General features: G+C 43.8%; 1 protein-coding gene across 2 annotated transcripts in view; it reads left to right on the top strand.

Annotated features, from left to right (window-relative positions):
- Window positions 1-18,236, top strand: part of LOC147701133 (sialic acid-binding Ig-like lectin 13) — a 559,755-nt gene that overhangs the window by 443,954 nt on the left and 97,565 nt on the right. The gene's annotated exons all lie outside the window — the stretch shown is intronic.

Genomic DNA, 18,236 nt, shown 5'->3' with positions numbered 1-18,236 from the left:
CCTTCTACACAGTCTGCCACAGCACCCTCATACAATGCCTCAACAACGTCGGAATACAAGGAAAAGCTCTGGACTGGATCACCTCGTTCCTCGCTGGAAGAACTCAGAGAGTCCGCCTCCCACCGATCAAGTCGGAGTCCACCGAAGTCATCTGCGGCGTGCCACAGGGCTCTTCACTCAGCCCCACCCACTTCAACGTATACATGAGCCCCCTTGCGGACATCGCACGTCAACAAAACCTCAACATCATCTCCTACGCTGATGACACTCAGCTGATCCTCTCCCTCACCAAAGATCCAGACACCGCTAAAACCAACCTACATGAAGGAATGAAAGAAGTAGCCGAGTGGATGAAACACAGCCGTCTTAAACTTAACTCAGATAAAACAGAAGTCCTCATCTTAGGTACTTCCCCCTCCGCTTGGGACGACTCCTGGTGGCCAGCGGCCCTTGGAAAAGCACCCACTCCAACGGATCACGCACGGAACATAGGCATCATCCTTGACTCCTCTCTCTCGATGACCAGACAAGTCAACGCAGTTTCATCATCTTGCTTCAACATCCTCCGCATGCTCAAAAAAACATTTCGCTGGAGGCGGACACTTTGGGTTCTGCTGGTTAGGAAGGAGGTGATCCAGTCCAGGGTTTTTCCTCGGATCCCTGCTTCATGGAGGCGTGTGCGATGGGTGTGGTGGCAGATGGTGTTGAACGCGGCCAAGAGGTCCATGAGGATGAGGGCAGCAGTCTCCCCCTAGTCTAGTATGGTCCTGATGTCGTCAGTGGCGGCGATGAGGGCGGTCTCAGTGCTGTGGTTGCTGCGGAAGCCGGATTGGGAAGAATCCAGGACGTTGTTCTCCTCCAGGAAGAGGGTCAGTTGTCTGTTGACGGTGTTCTCGATGACTTTTGCTGGGAACTGGAGCAGGGGGATGGGTCGGAAGTTCTTGAGGTCCTTTGGGTCCGCTGTGGGTTTCTTGAGGAGGGCATTGATTTTGGCGTGTTTACAGCTCTCTGAGAAGGTGGAGGTCTCGAAGGAACTGTTGATGATCTTTCAAAGCTGGGGTGTGATGATGTTGCTTGCCTTGTTGAAGATATGGTAGGGGCAGGGGTCGGAAGGTGAGCCGGAGTGGATGGTGTTCATGATTCTGACGCTTTATTCGTCATTGGTGCTGTTCCAGGAGAGCAGGAGGTCGGTGCGATCCGTGGGTGTTGATGCTGGGGTATTGGCGTCTGTTGTTTGCGTTTGGATGTCGAAGTTGTTGGAGATGTCTGGGATCTTGCAGTGGAAGAAGGTAGCCAGGGAGTCGCAGAGTTCTTGTGACGGTGGGATGTTATTTGAGCTGGAGCTGGGGGTGGCGAGTTCTTTCACAATGTTGAAGACCTCTTTGCTGTTGTGTGCGTTGTTGTCAATGCGATCCTTGAAGGAGGTTCTTTTGGCGGATCTGTTGAGCTGGTGGTGTCTGCGTCTGGCGTTCGTGAGGGCTGCGTGGTTGTCTGTTGTCTGGTCTTTGCGCCATCGTTTTTCAAGTTTTCTGAAGGTGTGCTTGGAGTTCTGGAGTTTGTCGTACAACCAGATGGCTCTGGTGTTGGTGCGTCTGTTGGAGGGTTTTCAAATTGGGGCGAGGGTATTGGCACAGTTGTCGATCCATAGTCTGAAATTGTGGGCTGCTGTGTCGGTCTCGGAGGACTCGGGAGTAGGGTCTTGAATGAGTGCCGTGATGAGCTGGTCTTCGGTGGCATTTTTCCAGATGCGATTCAGGAGACGTTGCGGTGTATTGTATTGTGTGATGTGTTTCTCGAAGGAGAAGTGGATGCAGTGGTGGCTGGTCCAGTGGAGTTCGGTGGTGTGCCTGAAGGTGACACAGTCTCTGGCGGAGAAGATGGGGTCGAGCGTGTGTCCAGCAGCATGGGTGGGTGTTGTGACACATTGTTTGAGTCCGAGGTTGGCGAGGTTGTCGATCAGTGCAGTTGTTGTCGTTGGCGTTCTCTAGGTGGAAGCTTTGTCACCTGCTTGAAGAAAAGATCTCCAAGGGCTTAAAACTGAGCTTGCCTCCTGTTCTGAATGCCTCAGGGACACAAAGATCTCACAACCAGCTCCCCTGAATTCCCATGCTGGGAATTCCACCTGCAGAAAGGTGCCTGCTGCTGTTCAGGACCTCTGAGACTGTTTGTCGCTGGGAGCTGGGAAATCGACGCAACAACTAAGAAGCGTGTTGCATCCTCACTGGTTTCCCGACGCATCGCCGAAGAAACCGTTGCAGCGCCTGATGTAGCTCGAAAAGTTGCCGCCGCCACACCGATCCCGATGCAAGCCAGCTGTGTGACTGCACAAAGACACGCATCAGACCAGATCGACGCATCGCATCGAGGCGCCAAAGACTGTTGCTTTGTTTGGGGTCCGCATTAGGAAACAGAAGCATCAACTCCCTACACAGTAAGGAACAGATGCATCACCTCCCCTGCGCCGCAGTAAGGAACAGACGCATCACCTCTCCTAAGTAAAAGGAAAAGATGCTTCACCTTCCCCTTGTTTGCTTTGCGTGATGCATTTAAGGTACTTTTGAGAAAAGTGTCGCATTTACAACTTGCATTGAAGTAAACTATTTATACCATATGAAAGTCATATTGTTATTACTGTATTGTGGATTTTTGTCAATTGGTCTTGTTTTGGTTTAGATAAGGATTACCTATTTTTTTCTGAACTGCTGTGGTATCCATTTGTAGTGATTTCACTGTGTTACTGTATTTGTTCACAAATGCTTTACACACTGCCTCTGGGATGAGCCTGTCTGCTCATGCCAAGCTACCAAGGGCGTGAGCAGGGGTTATTTTAGATGTTTATCCCCCTTACCCTGACTAGAAGCATGGGTCCCTATTGGACAAAAGTACCTACCTCTTCCAACTAGAGATCCCCATTTCTAACATGAATGTACAGCGTAAAGACAAAAAAATGCTTCTACTTACCTATCCTGTACAGCTCAGAACACTTTCAAGGCAGTTCCATCTTGGGCTGCGATCAAGCTGCCAGACAGGTGGGAGAGGGCCTTCTGCCGAGGGAAAGCTATGCACTGACATGCTCATCACTGAAACAAAACTAAGCAAGGGGTGTTTCCCAGAATCAAACATGATTAGTTTTGAACATTACATCAAACGGCGCAAGAGAGAGAAAATGTTGTAGCGAATGCTAACTTATGCATGGCACTAAAACGCTTCAACTGGCATAATCTAACACCCAGAAGTGGGTCCCATGCTCTCTATGCCACTGGAGCCAAGCTTGCTTGGCTGATGAGGTGTGATGCAGTGAAACCGGTCCGAGGATTCTTGGTTCTGGTCCAGGTAGAACCTGACCTAGCAGTTCGAGCTGGACTATTTCTATAGGGTACAGGATCAAGACTGATTTACATATGGCTGTGTTTAAACTTGAATAGCATGGGGAGCAAAAAAACGCTGTACTGGGGTTAATATTTGACATCAATCAGCATTTTGTCAATCAATTGTGGCGGGTATGACCATACGTGGGTCCCATGCTCTCCATGCCGCTGGAGTCAAGCTAGCCTGACTGATGTGGGGTGATGCCCTTAAACCGGTCCTAGGATGCTTGTTTCTGGTCCAGGTAGTACCTGTCCTGGCAGTTTGAGCTGGACTTTTCCTATGGGGAACAGGGTCAAGACTAATTTGCATATGGCTGGGTTGCTGGGTTTGAACTGGAATGGCATGGGGAGCAAAAAAGCTATGAATATAGGCCCTGATCTCTGTACTGGGGTAAATGTTTGACATTGATCAGCATTCTGACCTTCAATTGTTCTTTTTGCATTTGCCACCCCGAGTGGTATAGGTATGCATGGACGTAGTTCTCGTGCTCTCCATGTCACTGGAGCCAAGCTAGCCTGACAGATGAGGAGCGATGCCCCAAAACTAGTTCCAGGAGGCTTGTTTCTGGTCCACGTAGGACCTGGCCTGGCAGTTTGGGCTAGACTGTTCCCATGGGGAACAGGGTCAAGACTAACCCTGTGCGTTGTAGTGTAATTCCTATATTCCCAATAGGCTCTGCGCATTGGAATAATATATCCTATAGATTAGACGTAGGACTGAGGTCGACTAGTTCTCTATCAAATATACTAAACTTAATAGTGAGTGCCAGCTAGCTCATAGGTCATTAGAAACTTTCTCGAATTCACAAGAGGGGATTAGTTTCTGACAACCACATAAACAGGACAACTTTGTTTCCCAAGAATAAGAAATATATATCTAGAGTTGCGGAAACAATAGATAAGTATTTCACTCAGTCAATCGTGCATGCTTCGTTTCACCAGAGTGTGTACAGAAATAGAGAGACAGGTGTTTCAATAAAAAGTTTTATTGAACAGTCTTCTTTCTCAAACAAGAAAAGTGAACTGCTACATTCGTTAAGCAGACTGCAAAGTATAATGCGTACAGAGAGAATAGTTTTATAAAATAATACTGTAAAAGCATTGTATGGTTTCTAAGCCATATAAAAATACATACATAAATAACACTGAATAAAAATACTCAACTGGTGCTTCTAAATACGCCTACCCCAATGTACCTAACCTAAGTCTAGTACACGGGAAGAAGTAAGTATTGTGTAGCATAGGTTTCGTTGTTTTTGCCAAGAATCTACCAAAGGTTTCTCTAGGTTCTAATCAGCTCCATACCTTGGTTTAGAATGAGGGAGGTCTGGGATCTCTGTCTCAGGACTCGATTTCCCAACACTCCGCAAGGGGAGCTTGGAAACAACGGAGCTGGATTCTCGGCGAGAGAAAGGCCGCCTCTTGATCAGTGGTTCAGCTGCAGGGTCGGCTTCCTTCAGCACTGGCTGTAGCGAGCTGCGTCAGGCAAATAGATAGTTGAACTGCTCCGAACCACCGTAGTTTGCCATAGCAAGTGAATATATGTTTATACCTTGAAGGTGTTTAGGAATGCCATAGGATGACGTAAAGTCAGGAAAGAACCCGTAGGGAATAGTTGTTCTTTGCAAAGTACATGAGTTCTTGGACAAATCAATATTCAAGCAAGGGGAACTTCCCTAACTGCTTAAGCAGATTGTCCAAGAAATCGTTGTGATGTTTGGTACGGGTGGAAGTAGCCATGCCTGTATTTTGTCAGCATGGGCTTTGTCTAAATAAGGGATTGATTTCTATGCCTATATAAGGGCAATGTGAATTGTACCTATATATGGGCATGAATCGGGATAATTCACTCAGAGCTCTAAACGCCACACAACACCCACTCCACTTTAATATGTATGACATTACTAAGTTCTAAACACATTAAAAAACATATCTGAACATGATGTGTCAAAACACACTCAAAATACATGAAGATGCATTGGTACTGGTTGTACACGAAAAAGCATTTGTGCTGTACGCATTTAAATCATTGGTTCATTCAAAGCATATAGCATATATTGTCTCCTGGAAGTTTTTCAAAGCATTCTAGTTCTCTATGAATAGTTCTACTATAAGCAGATTACTTTGTGCCAAAAAATAAAACATACACATTTGGAAAAACCAAAGCTCAATCATAGAAAAAAATAGAGTTCCAAAGTTAGAAATTTGTTTTGAAAAACGAAAGTCGAATTCACAGTCTCTCAGAACACTGTGTGCTATTCAAAAGTCAGTGTTATTGTTTGAAGAAAACATAAAATCTTCAAAGTCTGAAAAGAATTTGTCTGAAAGGCGCTAATAGTCCTGAAGAAATCGTCTTAAATACATGTACAATACCACTCGTATCAGACATGTTTAAGATACGACCTAACATTTCTGAGAAATGGACAGGGCAGTTTGTAGTTAATAGGGTGTGTATCTCTGCAGAAGTCCTTGCGACTGGCAGATCATAGGCTTCTTTGGCACAGGTCAATGGCACAGATTTTTGTAAAAGAATGGCTTTCATTCTGCTCAAAGTATCAATTCGTATAGAAGAGATGTTCAGTGAAGGTCATAACAGCGGCTCCTGGTCTGTCTTCATTTCTGGAAACAATACTTGCATACAGCTTGTGACCCTGGCTGACACTGTTACGAGATAGGCTAAACCTGGCAACATGCCACAACAGCTGTGATCATTCAAAATAATGTAACTTCCATTAGAAAGTTGCCTAAACATCGGATTAATCACTGCAGCCGGTGAACCTTGCACGAGGCAGGATAAGTTGTTCGAGCAACCATCACAGGCCCCGTGTAAGTTTATATCCTGACATAGGAGAGAACCGCTTAGTGCGTTTTTTCACAGTTATTGCCACTAAGAAACACTTCTTTCCCCCCACTCCTACATCTGTGTGTGTAAGGTAATTCCCAGGATGTCTTGATGTTTTCTTTACCCAACCTTTCATATAGGCCTGCTGGTATACTTTTAAGCAATACTGAAAATGGAAAATTGTAACAGGCAGAGTGATTGTACCGTGTATTATCCATTCAATAGCTGTTTTTTCAGTGACTGTAAATGGCAATCTTTCCAGTTTTTCAATGCTCAGCACCGTATAGTCTGTCCCCTCTGCGCCAAATTGATTTGTTTATCTGTGACATTAAAGTCAGAAAACAATGACGTTGTGTTGATTAAATGCCAAGGCACATAGCCTGAACGAAGGTTTTGTAACGTCTAGCCTAATAGCATGATAGAACGTAATTGCAACTGACCATGTTACTCTGGGCCCGATTCACAGATCTAACTTAAGACAAAATCCTAAACTTACTACTTTTGGTATTCACAGAAGTTAGGATTTTGTCTTAAGTTTGTCTTAAGACAAACTTAAGACAGACTTAAGACAAATTCCTAACTTAAGTATGTCTTAAGTCTGTCTTAAGTCTGTTTTAAGACAAACTTAAGACAAAATCCTAATTTCTGTGAATACCAAAAGTAGTAAGTTTAGGATTTTGTCTTAAGTCAGTTCTGTGAATCGGGCCCAACATGAGTCCTGTTCCATTATGTCCATTTATTTATTTTTATTTATTTTATGTAGTTTGTAGAGCGCGCAGCTACCCCCGAAGGGGTGTCCCGGCGCTAAAATCCAGAGCTTACCAAGGGGAAGGGGGAGTGAAGCAGAAGGAACAGTGGAGAGACTAAAGTCCGGAGAAGAGCCAGGTTTTAAGTTTGGCTCGGAAGATGGATTCGGAAGGACAGAATCTCAGCTCAATTGGAAGGGAGTTCCATAGTCTGGCAGCAATGACGCTGAACCCTCTGCCACCAGTTCTAGAAAGTCTAAAACGGGGCGAGATCAGGAGGCGGAGGTCATTGGATCTCAAGGCTCTGGTGGAGCGGGATATCGAAACCCGTTTTTTCAAATAAGTAGGTCCGCGGTCGTTGACGGCTCGATAGGTAAGGGTGAGGACCTTAAACTGAATGCGGCTAGCCACAGGAAGCCAGTGGAGTTCCCTCCGGTAGGCAGAAACAGATTGACGATACAGGATATTGCCGATCAGTCTGGCTGCAGCATTCTGGACAATCTGCAGCCGGCCTATCAGGTACTGGGGGGCCCCAGCATAGAGACTATTGGCATAGTCCAAGTGGGACGTGATGAGGGCTTGGGTGACTGTGCGGCGGGAATCCAGCGGGAGATAGGGAAGGATTTTTCTTATCATGCGTAGTTTCATAAAGCAAGCGGAGGTAACTTTGTTAATCTGTGTTTTGCATGACAGGGAGTCATCAAATTGGAAACCAAGATTCCGCGCCGAGTGAACAGAGGACGGGGCAGGATCAAGCGCCGTGGGCCACCACCAAGAGGAGGAGATGGAGGTTTTCTGATTGAAAAACAGAACCTCCGTTTTATCTGCATTCAATCTGAGGTGGTTCGCGGTCATCCAGACGCTGATGTTATTGAGGCATTGGCGAAAGTTGAGGAATGCGGAGTCCGAGTGGTCCCTGAAGGAAAACACCAACTGTGTGTCGTCAGCGTAAGAGACCACCCTGACTCCGTAGGACTCCACAACGTCGGCCAAGGGGGCAAGGTAGACGTTGAAGAACAGGGGGCTGAGGGCGGAGCCCTGCGGCACCCCACATGACAGAGGTTTTTTCTCTGACTTAAAAGGACGCAACAATACCCTTTGACTTCTGGATGAGAGGAAGGAATCAATCCAGCTGAGGGCAGTGCCACCGATGCCTATCTGCTTGAGTCGGTCAAGGAGGATGGAGTGAGAGACCGTGTCGAATGCTGCGGACAGGTCGAGGAGAACCAGCATGGCCTCCTCGCCCCTGTCCACGCATTCTCGGATGGTTTCAGATACTTCCAACAGGGCCGTCTCAGTGCTGAAACCGGCTCTGAAACCGGATTGTGATCCATGCAGCAGAGAGTGGTCTTCTAAGTATTCCGTGAGTTGAAGCTGCACAGCTTTTTCCAGGACCTTTGCGGGTTTAGGAAGAAGGGAGATGGGACGGTAATTAGTGAAGACAGTGGGGTCTGCGTCTGCTTTTTTTAAAATAGGGATCACCAATGCCTCCTTCCAAGTGGTAGGGAAGAAGCCATGGTGAAGGGAGGCATTCCAGACGGAAAGGAAGGGGCAGGCAAGTGAAGGCGCCAGTTCTCCCATAATTTTAGCGGGAACAGGATCGGAGGGGGCACCGGATTTACAGCAAATGAGTAGTCTGATAGCCTCGTCCTGGTTGAGTTTGTTAAATGAAAGAAAGGACGGTGACTCTGGGGGACTAGTGAAAGAAGACGAGGTGACAGATTCTGAGGGGAAGGAGACACAGAGTTTGTTAATCTTTTCAAGAAAGAAATCTGAGAGTCCCTCGCAAAGAGCCTGACAAGCGGTGTTCTGGGGAGCCCTAGCCGGAGGGTTAATGAAGTCTTTAACAATGCTAAAGAGCGTTTTGGATGAATTTTTAGCTTTATTAATTTGAAAGGCAAAATGGTCTTTCTTCGCGCTTTTTTTATTTTTAAGGAATTGTTTTAGGGCCGTTCTGTAAAGATGTTTGGCTTCGAGGTCGTAGTTAAGTCTCCACTTACGTTCGAGAGCCTTGCATCTGCTTTTCTCCTCCCGAAGGGGAGTGGAGAACCAGGGAGCAGAGGGTCGCGACCTAGTGGAGGTGATGATTTTCTGGGGGGCAATAGAATCAATCGCTTCAAGGAGAGGGCATGGCAGGGGATACTATGCTGTCCAAAGAATATATTCTGGATGACAGAGTCGTTAATCCATTGTCAACTACAGAGAGAGATTTCTCTAAATTAATACGATCAATTTCTTGTATTTGTTCTGCAGTCTCTGCTTGTGTAATCTTCCACGCTTCATTATATAGAGAATAAATACAGGCATATATAAAATGTTTATGACGCGTTTTTTTCGGTCCTTGTAAGAAGTCCCTCAGGTCAACGCCATCTTTAAGGAAAGATAAGTGGTGTTTCACTTCCTTCAGTGTAGACTTGTGTAGCCACTCAAGGCACAGTTTCCCTACACTGTATGATGTTACTATCCCTGGATGTTGTCTCTGAACATATCCTGGATCTTGCCTAGTGAATGTGAACCCTTGTGTCTTATTCAGGAATCTATCTTGACAATTCTTTGTGTCTGTGGGCCAGATTAACCATCTTTTCTAATAAGGATCTGTTCTGTTGTGAAGCAAAATAGTATGTATTTTGACCTCCCCCTCTGAAGTTTTACTGCTATCAGTCGTAGGTGTAGGTATGGACTGGTTGTTTAAATCTTTTATCTTGGCTACCCCAAGACAAGATGTCTGCTGAATAGTGTCATTCAAAAACATTATTTGCTCTGGGATGATGCAGGCTCTAAAAAAAGCTTCTAATCCCTGCACCTGTCAGGCCTTTGTGCCCCAGACCGTTTCTGTCTCAATGGTGTCTTTCCAAAAGTCAAAGCCTAATGTAGACAGATGTGCATAAAAGGCAACAGAATAAATGTGCTTTGTATTTGTCAACATACTTTTCATTCCTGTCTTATTAACATTTTTAAAGTAAAATGATGCTGGATTTGAAATATTATACCCTAAAAAGTATTGAAATTTGCTAAAAAATGTTTTTGAGCTACCCTTTGTTGGCTTAGGACAAAGTTCACATTGGTTATAAGTTAATACATTTGAAGGATTTGCAGATTTATGCAAGAAATGATGACCTTAGTGATTATAACAATACATTTGTTCATAATCTGATGAACCTTCTAAGTATTCATAAACTGTAAACTTTGCAGACATTTCTAAGTCTGACATCATATTATTAACAGTCTCGAAGTCCCAATCCTCAGAAAAGGTACTAGATGAAACAAAGTCACTCAAGGAAATCTTGAATTGGTGTGGAATCTTCAACAACTCCGCCGGACCAAAAATGTCATATTCAGTTCTTTCCCAACCTGGTATAGGAACGGCTGTGATGTTCACTGACGACAAGTCTCTTTGTTCACGATGAGATGATTTGTGTGGCTTGAGGAGTAAGTTGATGTTCTTACTTGATGTGTCCATTTTAACATATCTTCCATTTATAAGCATTCTCAAAGTAAATACAAGAGTCAACCAAATTAGAAGAAAAAGTACACCTAACACAATCCAAAGTTCAATCCATGGTGAAACCAGTTAAGTCTTTTCCAGTTGATGAATTGATGAAAAAGTTCTGTTGCTTGTTCCTTGAAGGTTCTTTTAGCTGGCGTTGTTTCAGGTTCACTGGGATGCCCGGAAAACGTATCAATGTTAATGAAATAGCAAGAGGCAGTTCTGTTAATTGTTGGAATTGCGTCAGTATTCGTTGAAATCACTGGAACCACTTGTTACATTTGTATAGTCAGCTGCTATTTCATTGTAAACAAAACAGGTGATAGACCAAATGTGGACCAATGTCACACATTTATCCCAGTCCAAAGATCTGGGCCCAAATCCATCGTTGTAGACAGGCGTTTCTTGAAAAACTGTTATTTGGGCATCAAGAGGTACAAGTTCCATGGCTTTGTTGCATAGTCCTTCTTTCCGCACTGCAGATTCTTCAAAAGTGATGAGTCTCTCAGTTTGAACCTCTTGGATAGTAACCAAATTTGGGAGTCTGCTACATCTTTTGAGTCCACTTGACCTACTACATATCATTGGCCACATGATGTGGTTTGACCAGGTCGATGGACACAAACCTGTTCTCATTTTTACCAGCCAGCGGTGGCAGTAATACTTTTCTTGATCCGTGGATGGCAAGGACAGCTACTGGTTGTCTGTAAGAATGAAACACTATAGAGACCTGGCCTGAAAACTAGACCCACTGCACGTGAACCTAATGTCAGTCAGTAGCTGCCACAATTATGTGTGCTGCTAAGGTGGCGTATCCTCCACTATCTGTCTTAATAGGTCCCTAGTTCTATGTAAAGATAAAAAATATTGTGCAAGTTAGTCCCAATAGTGCCCAAAAAAAAATGTGTGAGGAAAGGTATGGAGGGCCTCACGGAAACAACACCATGGGAGTCTAACTGGTTAGTACTCACCAGTGGACTCAGGTTCTCATCATTAGCACATCGATACCATAAAGAAAAATAAGGACAAACAATATGTAATGGTGAAGGCAAAGTGCAAGTGTGCAATAGTACCAGCAGTGAGTGTACTAGTTGTGTGTACTGAAGTGATACTATAAACACTAAAAAAACTGACCCCATAAAGAAGATCCTGTCGTGTAGGGACCCCTTTATGTTATTTGAAAACGAGCTACAACCAACACTAGCTAGCCACCTTTATTCTCTGCTGTGGGTTTGCTCACATTAAAAAATCACTCAGTTGCCTCCTTGTATCATAGAGGGCCAACATGTTTCATTGCCGGTAGATGTAAAGGCAATTTCTCCAGGGCATGGGTCAGTACCACCACTCTATTTTTCATTTACAGTCGTGCATATACCTAGGGAACAAATTTAAAAATACAGACAACACAGTTACAATCACACAATGGCAAATCTCCTGTGGGACAGTTGAGGTACTGAACCATTAGACACTCAACGATGTCCCCCATATTTACCGCTTGGGTGCTCATTCTGAGCATACCGTGACCTCCTTTTTCTTTAGTGTCACTATTGCAGATCTCTCTCCTGCTACTGTAGTTAGCCTGCGGGAAAAGGTGTATATATATGAGCTTCTGACTGACATTTGTGGTACTGAAAATTCTGGACCCGTGTTATAAACATTGTCGTATCCTGACGATTTTGGTATCAGCGGACCGGAAATGACGAGTATGCTATGCACAAGCATTTTCGTCATATTCGAGTGACGAGATCACCGTTAAATCAGCATTTCCGTCTTGAACCCTTGGGTTCCATTTTGTGAACGGCAGCCATTTTGTGATTGCTCTCACATAGGCCAGTGTCTAAAGCCATTTTCGAGTCAGAAGGACACGTACACCTTTGCTGACTTCCCTGTGACCTGGGCGAGCTGACTCCACTGCCTGAAACCAAACCTGTTCGGTCAGTTCCTTTCCCAGTGGCCGAACGAGATCAGTATCAAGGCACAAACATATCATAAACCTTTCATCGCACACAAACCATGCCTAATCTTACACATACCTGTCCCTGTTTCTTGCTTTATGGCTTACTTTACGAGGAGGAGGTGCCCGATTTTATTGGGGGTCCGTCGATATCTGATGAAAATACTGGGCCTTGCCGGGTAATTGATTGTGGGCTAGATAAACTGAAATGTGGGCTTGTCATCATGACTCTGCTTTTTCTTTGTAGTGAAAATATGTGAATGGTCAACTGTAAAATAAGGAATGTTTGCCTAAAGCATAATATTTTGTATAAAAAGAGAAGGCTGGCTTTGTAAGTTGAGCAGTCTCCTGAGAACATACAGAGCGCTGTACTTCTAGGATACCTGTTACTGGTTGCAGCCAATAAATTCGCTCTTTGACTTCACCTAGAAGACTCTGGTTTTCTGTAGTCCGAAACAGGAAGAACTCGGAGTTTTCAGGTGTTGTTCCCTGGCACCTCTGGGTTCTTAAAAACCCAGAACTCTACATTAGGTTCAGGTGCAGTGGTTCTAATTTTTAGGCCAGATCTCTATTGTGTTTTGTTCCAGTGAGTGGGGGCCTGACCTGGTCTATATAAGTACCCCTCAGGCTCCCTAGTGAATTCAGTGTCTGTAAGAAGGCCCAAATTCCTTCTTGTCCGCGATCTTTTCTCTGACTAGATCCCCAATCGTTGGATCCCAGACAGGGCTTGCTGGGATGGATGGTTTCTCTTCAGTGGTTGTTGGCTTTCGTAGTACGTTACTTTGTCTGGATCTTATTTCATTTAAGTATTGCAAAACAGCCAAACAATCTTTGATATCAAAGGGTTTTTGTTCCACCACTGACGTGTGACAATCAAGGTCCTGCACAATCATTCTAGTTCCAAAAAGGATTTCATATTGAGTGATACCCCCTAGAGAACTTTGAGGCAGATTGTTAAGACTACGTTGCACACTTATTAGATGTTTGGCCCACCCGTCACCCAAGCCTAGTGTTATAGATTGATTTATGTCCCGGTTTGTTTTCTCCACTACTGAAATTCCGTCAGGATGGAATGGACTAGAATACCGCAATGCAACGCCCATGTTGGCCATGGCCTCTTTGTAAGCTTGAGAGCTAAACGCAGGACCCTGGTCAGAATGTAGTGTGCCAACTGCGTATGTGCCGATCAAGACTCGCACATCTTTTATAACAGTTCGAGCGTCAGCCAAGCACTGAGGCCACATCCAAACGAATCTTGTCTTAATATTTATGGGACCGCATCTGTCCATAGGGACGTCTGCGTGTAGAAAGTCTAATGCTTTCTAACAATGGTGTCTGTACTGGGCTGGCTACACAGTAGTCAGGTATCTGGCGGCGTTCTCTGCTGCGATCTCTGTTGCAGTCATGACAAATAATTGCAAATGTGTAAATGTGACCATTCATCCCTGGCCACCAGTACGTCTCTTTTAATTCTAGTATAGATTTTGAGATCCCCTGATGTATCAGAACCTCTCCCACATGTGCTCCGTGTATCAAAGCTACTCTACATATCCTGTTTGAAATTACTCTATCTCCCACTCCAGGAATTCGAGCAAAAGGAACAGAGTTTGCGTCAATTATGTATTAATATTTGAGTTAACGCTGCACCGCTGCCTTTGCTTGTCGCATTGACAGCTAGCATTATTTCGCTGTCTATTTTTGTTTTTTAACAAGTGATTGCCGCTACGGAAGCCGTTTACACAGCTGCCTTCGCGGCTTCATCAGCCAATTAATTCCATGCAACGTGAACGCCATCACGTTGATGACTCAGTGTATGGATCACATGAGCTTTTTGTAGTTTTGTTGTAACTGAACTACTTGTTCCCAAAGCAAATTATGCTTGATTGTGCCACCTTTGGCATCTTTGTAACTGTTTTCAATCCAGTTCTGAAATTAATCCTTGTAAGATTGAACCCAATAATATGAATTGCACACTATGAGTATGGGGAATTCGCGATCAGTATTTTCAAGCGCCATCTTAAATGCTTGTAGTTCAGCTCGCTGAGCTATACAATCTTCTAGAGATTGAGTTTTAGTGACCATTGATCGGAATTTGCCATCTCGCCAGCGACCTTTAACGATCGCGCTTGCAGCACTATAAGCTTGTTTACCCCCAATTGCGGGCTGTGCTGATCCGTCAGTATAAATGTTACATTCATATTGCTCTAGAGGCAGAATTTCAGTAGGCAGAGGACATTCATGTTCATATTGTAGAAATTCTTTTGTTTTCAAATAAGGGTCAAAAACGTATTAAACGTCTGTTGCAGCAAGAGAATTAACCCATTGTATCCATCTCGGATGTAAAGCTTTAGCATTTGGAATGCTTGCTTTTGTCACTGCCTCTAAGGCAGGTACAGGAGTAACGACCATTATGTGCTTACCCTGTGCGAGGGCTCTCTCTTTTGCTACTTCAGTTTGAACCACTGTCAAACTGCTGTTTTTCTGTTGAAGTGAATTTCATTTCTGCTTGTTTGTACAAGTGTGATTTGCTATTGGTACTTTTTCTCCTTCATTAAAGGTTAAGTATGTGAATCTGCATCTTCCTGGGATGATTCGGATCACTAAGTTGCGTATGTTTATGCGTGTTTACAAATATTTTGTTGCTAATATTTCCGTTTGGACTGAACGCAAAATTTCTGTGTGTTTTTGAGTCCAATTAATTTGTTTGAAATCTAGTTTGATTAATTGGTAGAGAGGTTTCACCCTTTCTGCGTAATTTATAATGTAAGTTCTTCCGAAATTCAGGAAACCTAGAATCGACTGTAAGGTTATCAGCGGTTTTGGAGTTGTATCAGTGCACATTTCTCTAGAAAGTTTGCTGCCAGGCTTTTGCCTTCACTTGATAACTCGTATCTTAGAAAAAGGACATTGAGATGGGCAATGCTCGATTTCTTAAAATTGAATTTATACCCTTCAGAGGCGAATCCCAAAATAATGGTGCTCACTCTGTTCAAGTGCCTATCCAAGTCATCGTCTGTTAGATAGATGTCATCGACATATGATAATGCCTCATCATCATGGGTTTCTAGTAACTCTGTTACTCTGGCTGAAAATAATCCTGGACTATTTTTAAATCCCTGGGGGAGACGACAGTATTTACGCTGTGTCCCCATGATTGAGAAAGCGGTCAAATACTTACTTTCATGTGCAATGTTTTGACCAAAGAAACTGTTAGAAATATCTAATCTGGTTTTATATTTTTTACGCACAATGTTATTCATTAGTGCTGCACTGTTTGTATTTTGTACTCCAAACGTTTTGCAACAAGAGTTTAAATGTCTATAATCCAAAACTAGACAATATGTATTGTCTGGTTTGGAGACAGGAAACAAAGGGTTGTTCATGGACGAGGTGCGTGTTTCAATCCCCCCTTGGTATTCAAGTTGATCTAAGATCTCCCTGACCTGTTTCTTAGCTTCTTGCTTAACTGGGTACTGCCTTTGAGCAGTTGGGTAAGTTTTTAACTGGATTTTATGTTGAGGAGAATCCTCATCCCATCCTACATGATTTTATCTAATGCAGGAGCCTGGGCTACTGCCCATTTCCTGGCATATGTATATTTTTTATGAATTGGAATATGATTGGAGAAAGCTGGCATAATGATGTTTTCGCCATGTGGGCACTCCCTGACAAATTCAGGTGGCCAGTCTTTTTGGCTAAAAGAATGTCATTACCAGAGGGGGCTTCTCCCAAAAGAGTGCTCTTCTTTTTCTAGTTATGTCCCCCCTCCATACTGAGTGTTACTTCATATAACTTATGTTGGACACTAACCCTGGTATCTGCAGTTTCAACTTGGATGTACTCATTCAAGTCCACTGTCTCCAGATGATCCTTCAAGTTCTTGCGAGCTATGGGGACTTCGGCTGTGCTGTCCAACATCGTCTGAGCCCATTCCCCGTTCTTGAGTTGTGTCCTCAAGATCTTTGACATGTCTGATTTTTTGACCTGCTGCTTTCTTTTTCGTGAATTGAGTTTTCTTATTTTTGGGAACGTGTTGATTGCCTTTGGACTTCACGCGTTCTTCTTTTTGTTCTGACGTCCTCTTCTTTCTGATTTCAGTGAGGAAGTCTGAAAGGTACGATAGTAACGTGCATCAGTATCTTGATATCTTTCAGGTTTTCTCAAATTATCCTTATTCCTGAGGTTATACCTCCTTTCAGAGGGTTCCTTTTGAGGAGACCTACCTCGGGATTGAGAACGCTTCTCGTTAGAAGTTTGTTTAGTGTTCTCTCACTTCTTTTTGGGAGGAGTAAGAGTGTTTTTAATGAGGACCTTTTCAGTCAGCTGGGGTTTCACTGGTTTACCTCCCAAACTGTCTCTTCCTAATTCTTCATAGGATTTTTCAATTATTCTGGCTAGTTACTGAGGTTGCTCAGTTACATCAAATTCTCTTAACTTTTGGCGGATCGCCACGGATGCTGCTTCACCTTTAATATTAGCTAATATTATGGTTGGGACCTGTTTAAAATCTTTCAGTAATTTCATACCTAGATTTAAAGAAGGCTCCGCCCTGTATTCATTTTGAATCTGTTTAAGGACATCTGGAATTACCGCCATAGTTGGAACACCATGTGTTTTGGTGTAGATTGCAGCAAAGACTGTACCCCAAGTGTCACAGTCCTCCAGGTGTTGTGCGATCCCCATCGGTAAACAGATTGTTAGAATCCTGTGTTTCTTATGAGGGGTAGTATCAGGAAATACTGCCTTGATTTAAGTAATATTTTGAGCTATCCAGAATGGAATTTGTTCCCGTTTTGGTGGTAATTTACTAAAGACTGATCGTATAGTCTGTGGTTTAATTTTATTTATTTTCCCCTGGTAAGGGGTGTGTTGCGGAATGCTTATTGCTGTTTGGACAGTAAAGGTTCGCATAACATATTGAACCAATTGTCTGTGGATTTCAATTAGCTCTTTTATTTGAACCAATAGTTCCTCATCTGTCATATGTTCAATGGCAGGATGTGGTGTATAGCTGGCTGATACCGGCCATGTTGCTCCTGGTCTCTCTAGTGGACCCAGCCTGGTAATGTGATGTGTATGTTTTAGGGCGCCTTTAAACCAGAGCTCATGCTCTTGATATGTTAGTGGAATTTCAACATCCTCGAAAGGAATGTATTTCTCTGGAGCTTCATCCTCTTTGTAGACGTGAAACACTTTTGATACTGGATTTGCTTCGGGAAAGATTATCCATGAATAGAATACCTCTGTCTGATGATGTTCATGTGCCTCTATCACAAAAACTACCCTACCACCTCTTGCTGATAGGCCATTTCTTATAAGTTTCATAGTGATGGCTTTTCTTAAAGTTTCTGGGCTGATTATAGCATCTGCGTTGGTCTCTGGAAACCTGTTATGTCAAAAGCTGCTGGATTTACTGCAGCTCCACCGGTTGCGGTGTTGTCGACGTTAACCGACATTGTTTAATGAAAGTTGCAGAGCAAGTTTCAAGGAAACAAAGATATGGTGCACAATATTTTGGAACACTGTATCCTTCAACGTTGAAAATGTTAGAAATGGGATCTCTGGCTGTCCAAGGCTTGCGCCAAAGTCAGTCAGAGACCACCACTCTAAGTCAGGGCAAGGGAGTTAAAGGCCAAGATAACCCCTGCTTGCCCCCTTGGTAACGTGACACGAGCAGTAAGGCTAAACGCGGAGGCAATGTGAGTTAAGTGTTTGCGCGCGCACCCAGCAACAACACCCAAGGCCCACCACAAAGGAAACTCCACACAAGGTTATGTATAAAAATAGCCTTTGTATTACACCAAAACACGTTAGATAAAAACACACACTTTACAATGTG

Source organism: Lissotriton vulgaris, chromosome 7, assembly GCF_964263255.1.
Source record: "Lissotriton vulgaris chromosome 7, aLisVul1.2, whole genome shotgun sequence".
Classification (NCBI taxonomy): Eukaryota; Metazoa; Chordata; class Amphibia; order Caudata; family Salamandridae; genus Lissotriton; species Lissotriton vulgaris.
Note: the sequence above shows the minus strand (reverse complement) of the source record. Positions and strands in the feature narration are given on the sequence as shown.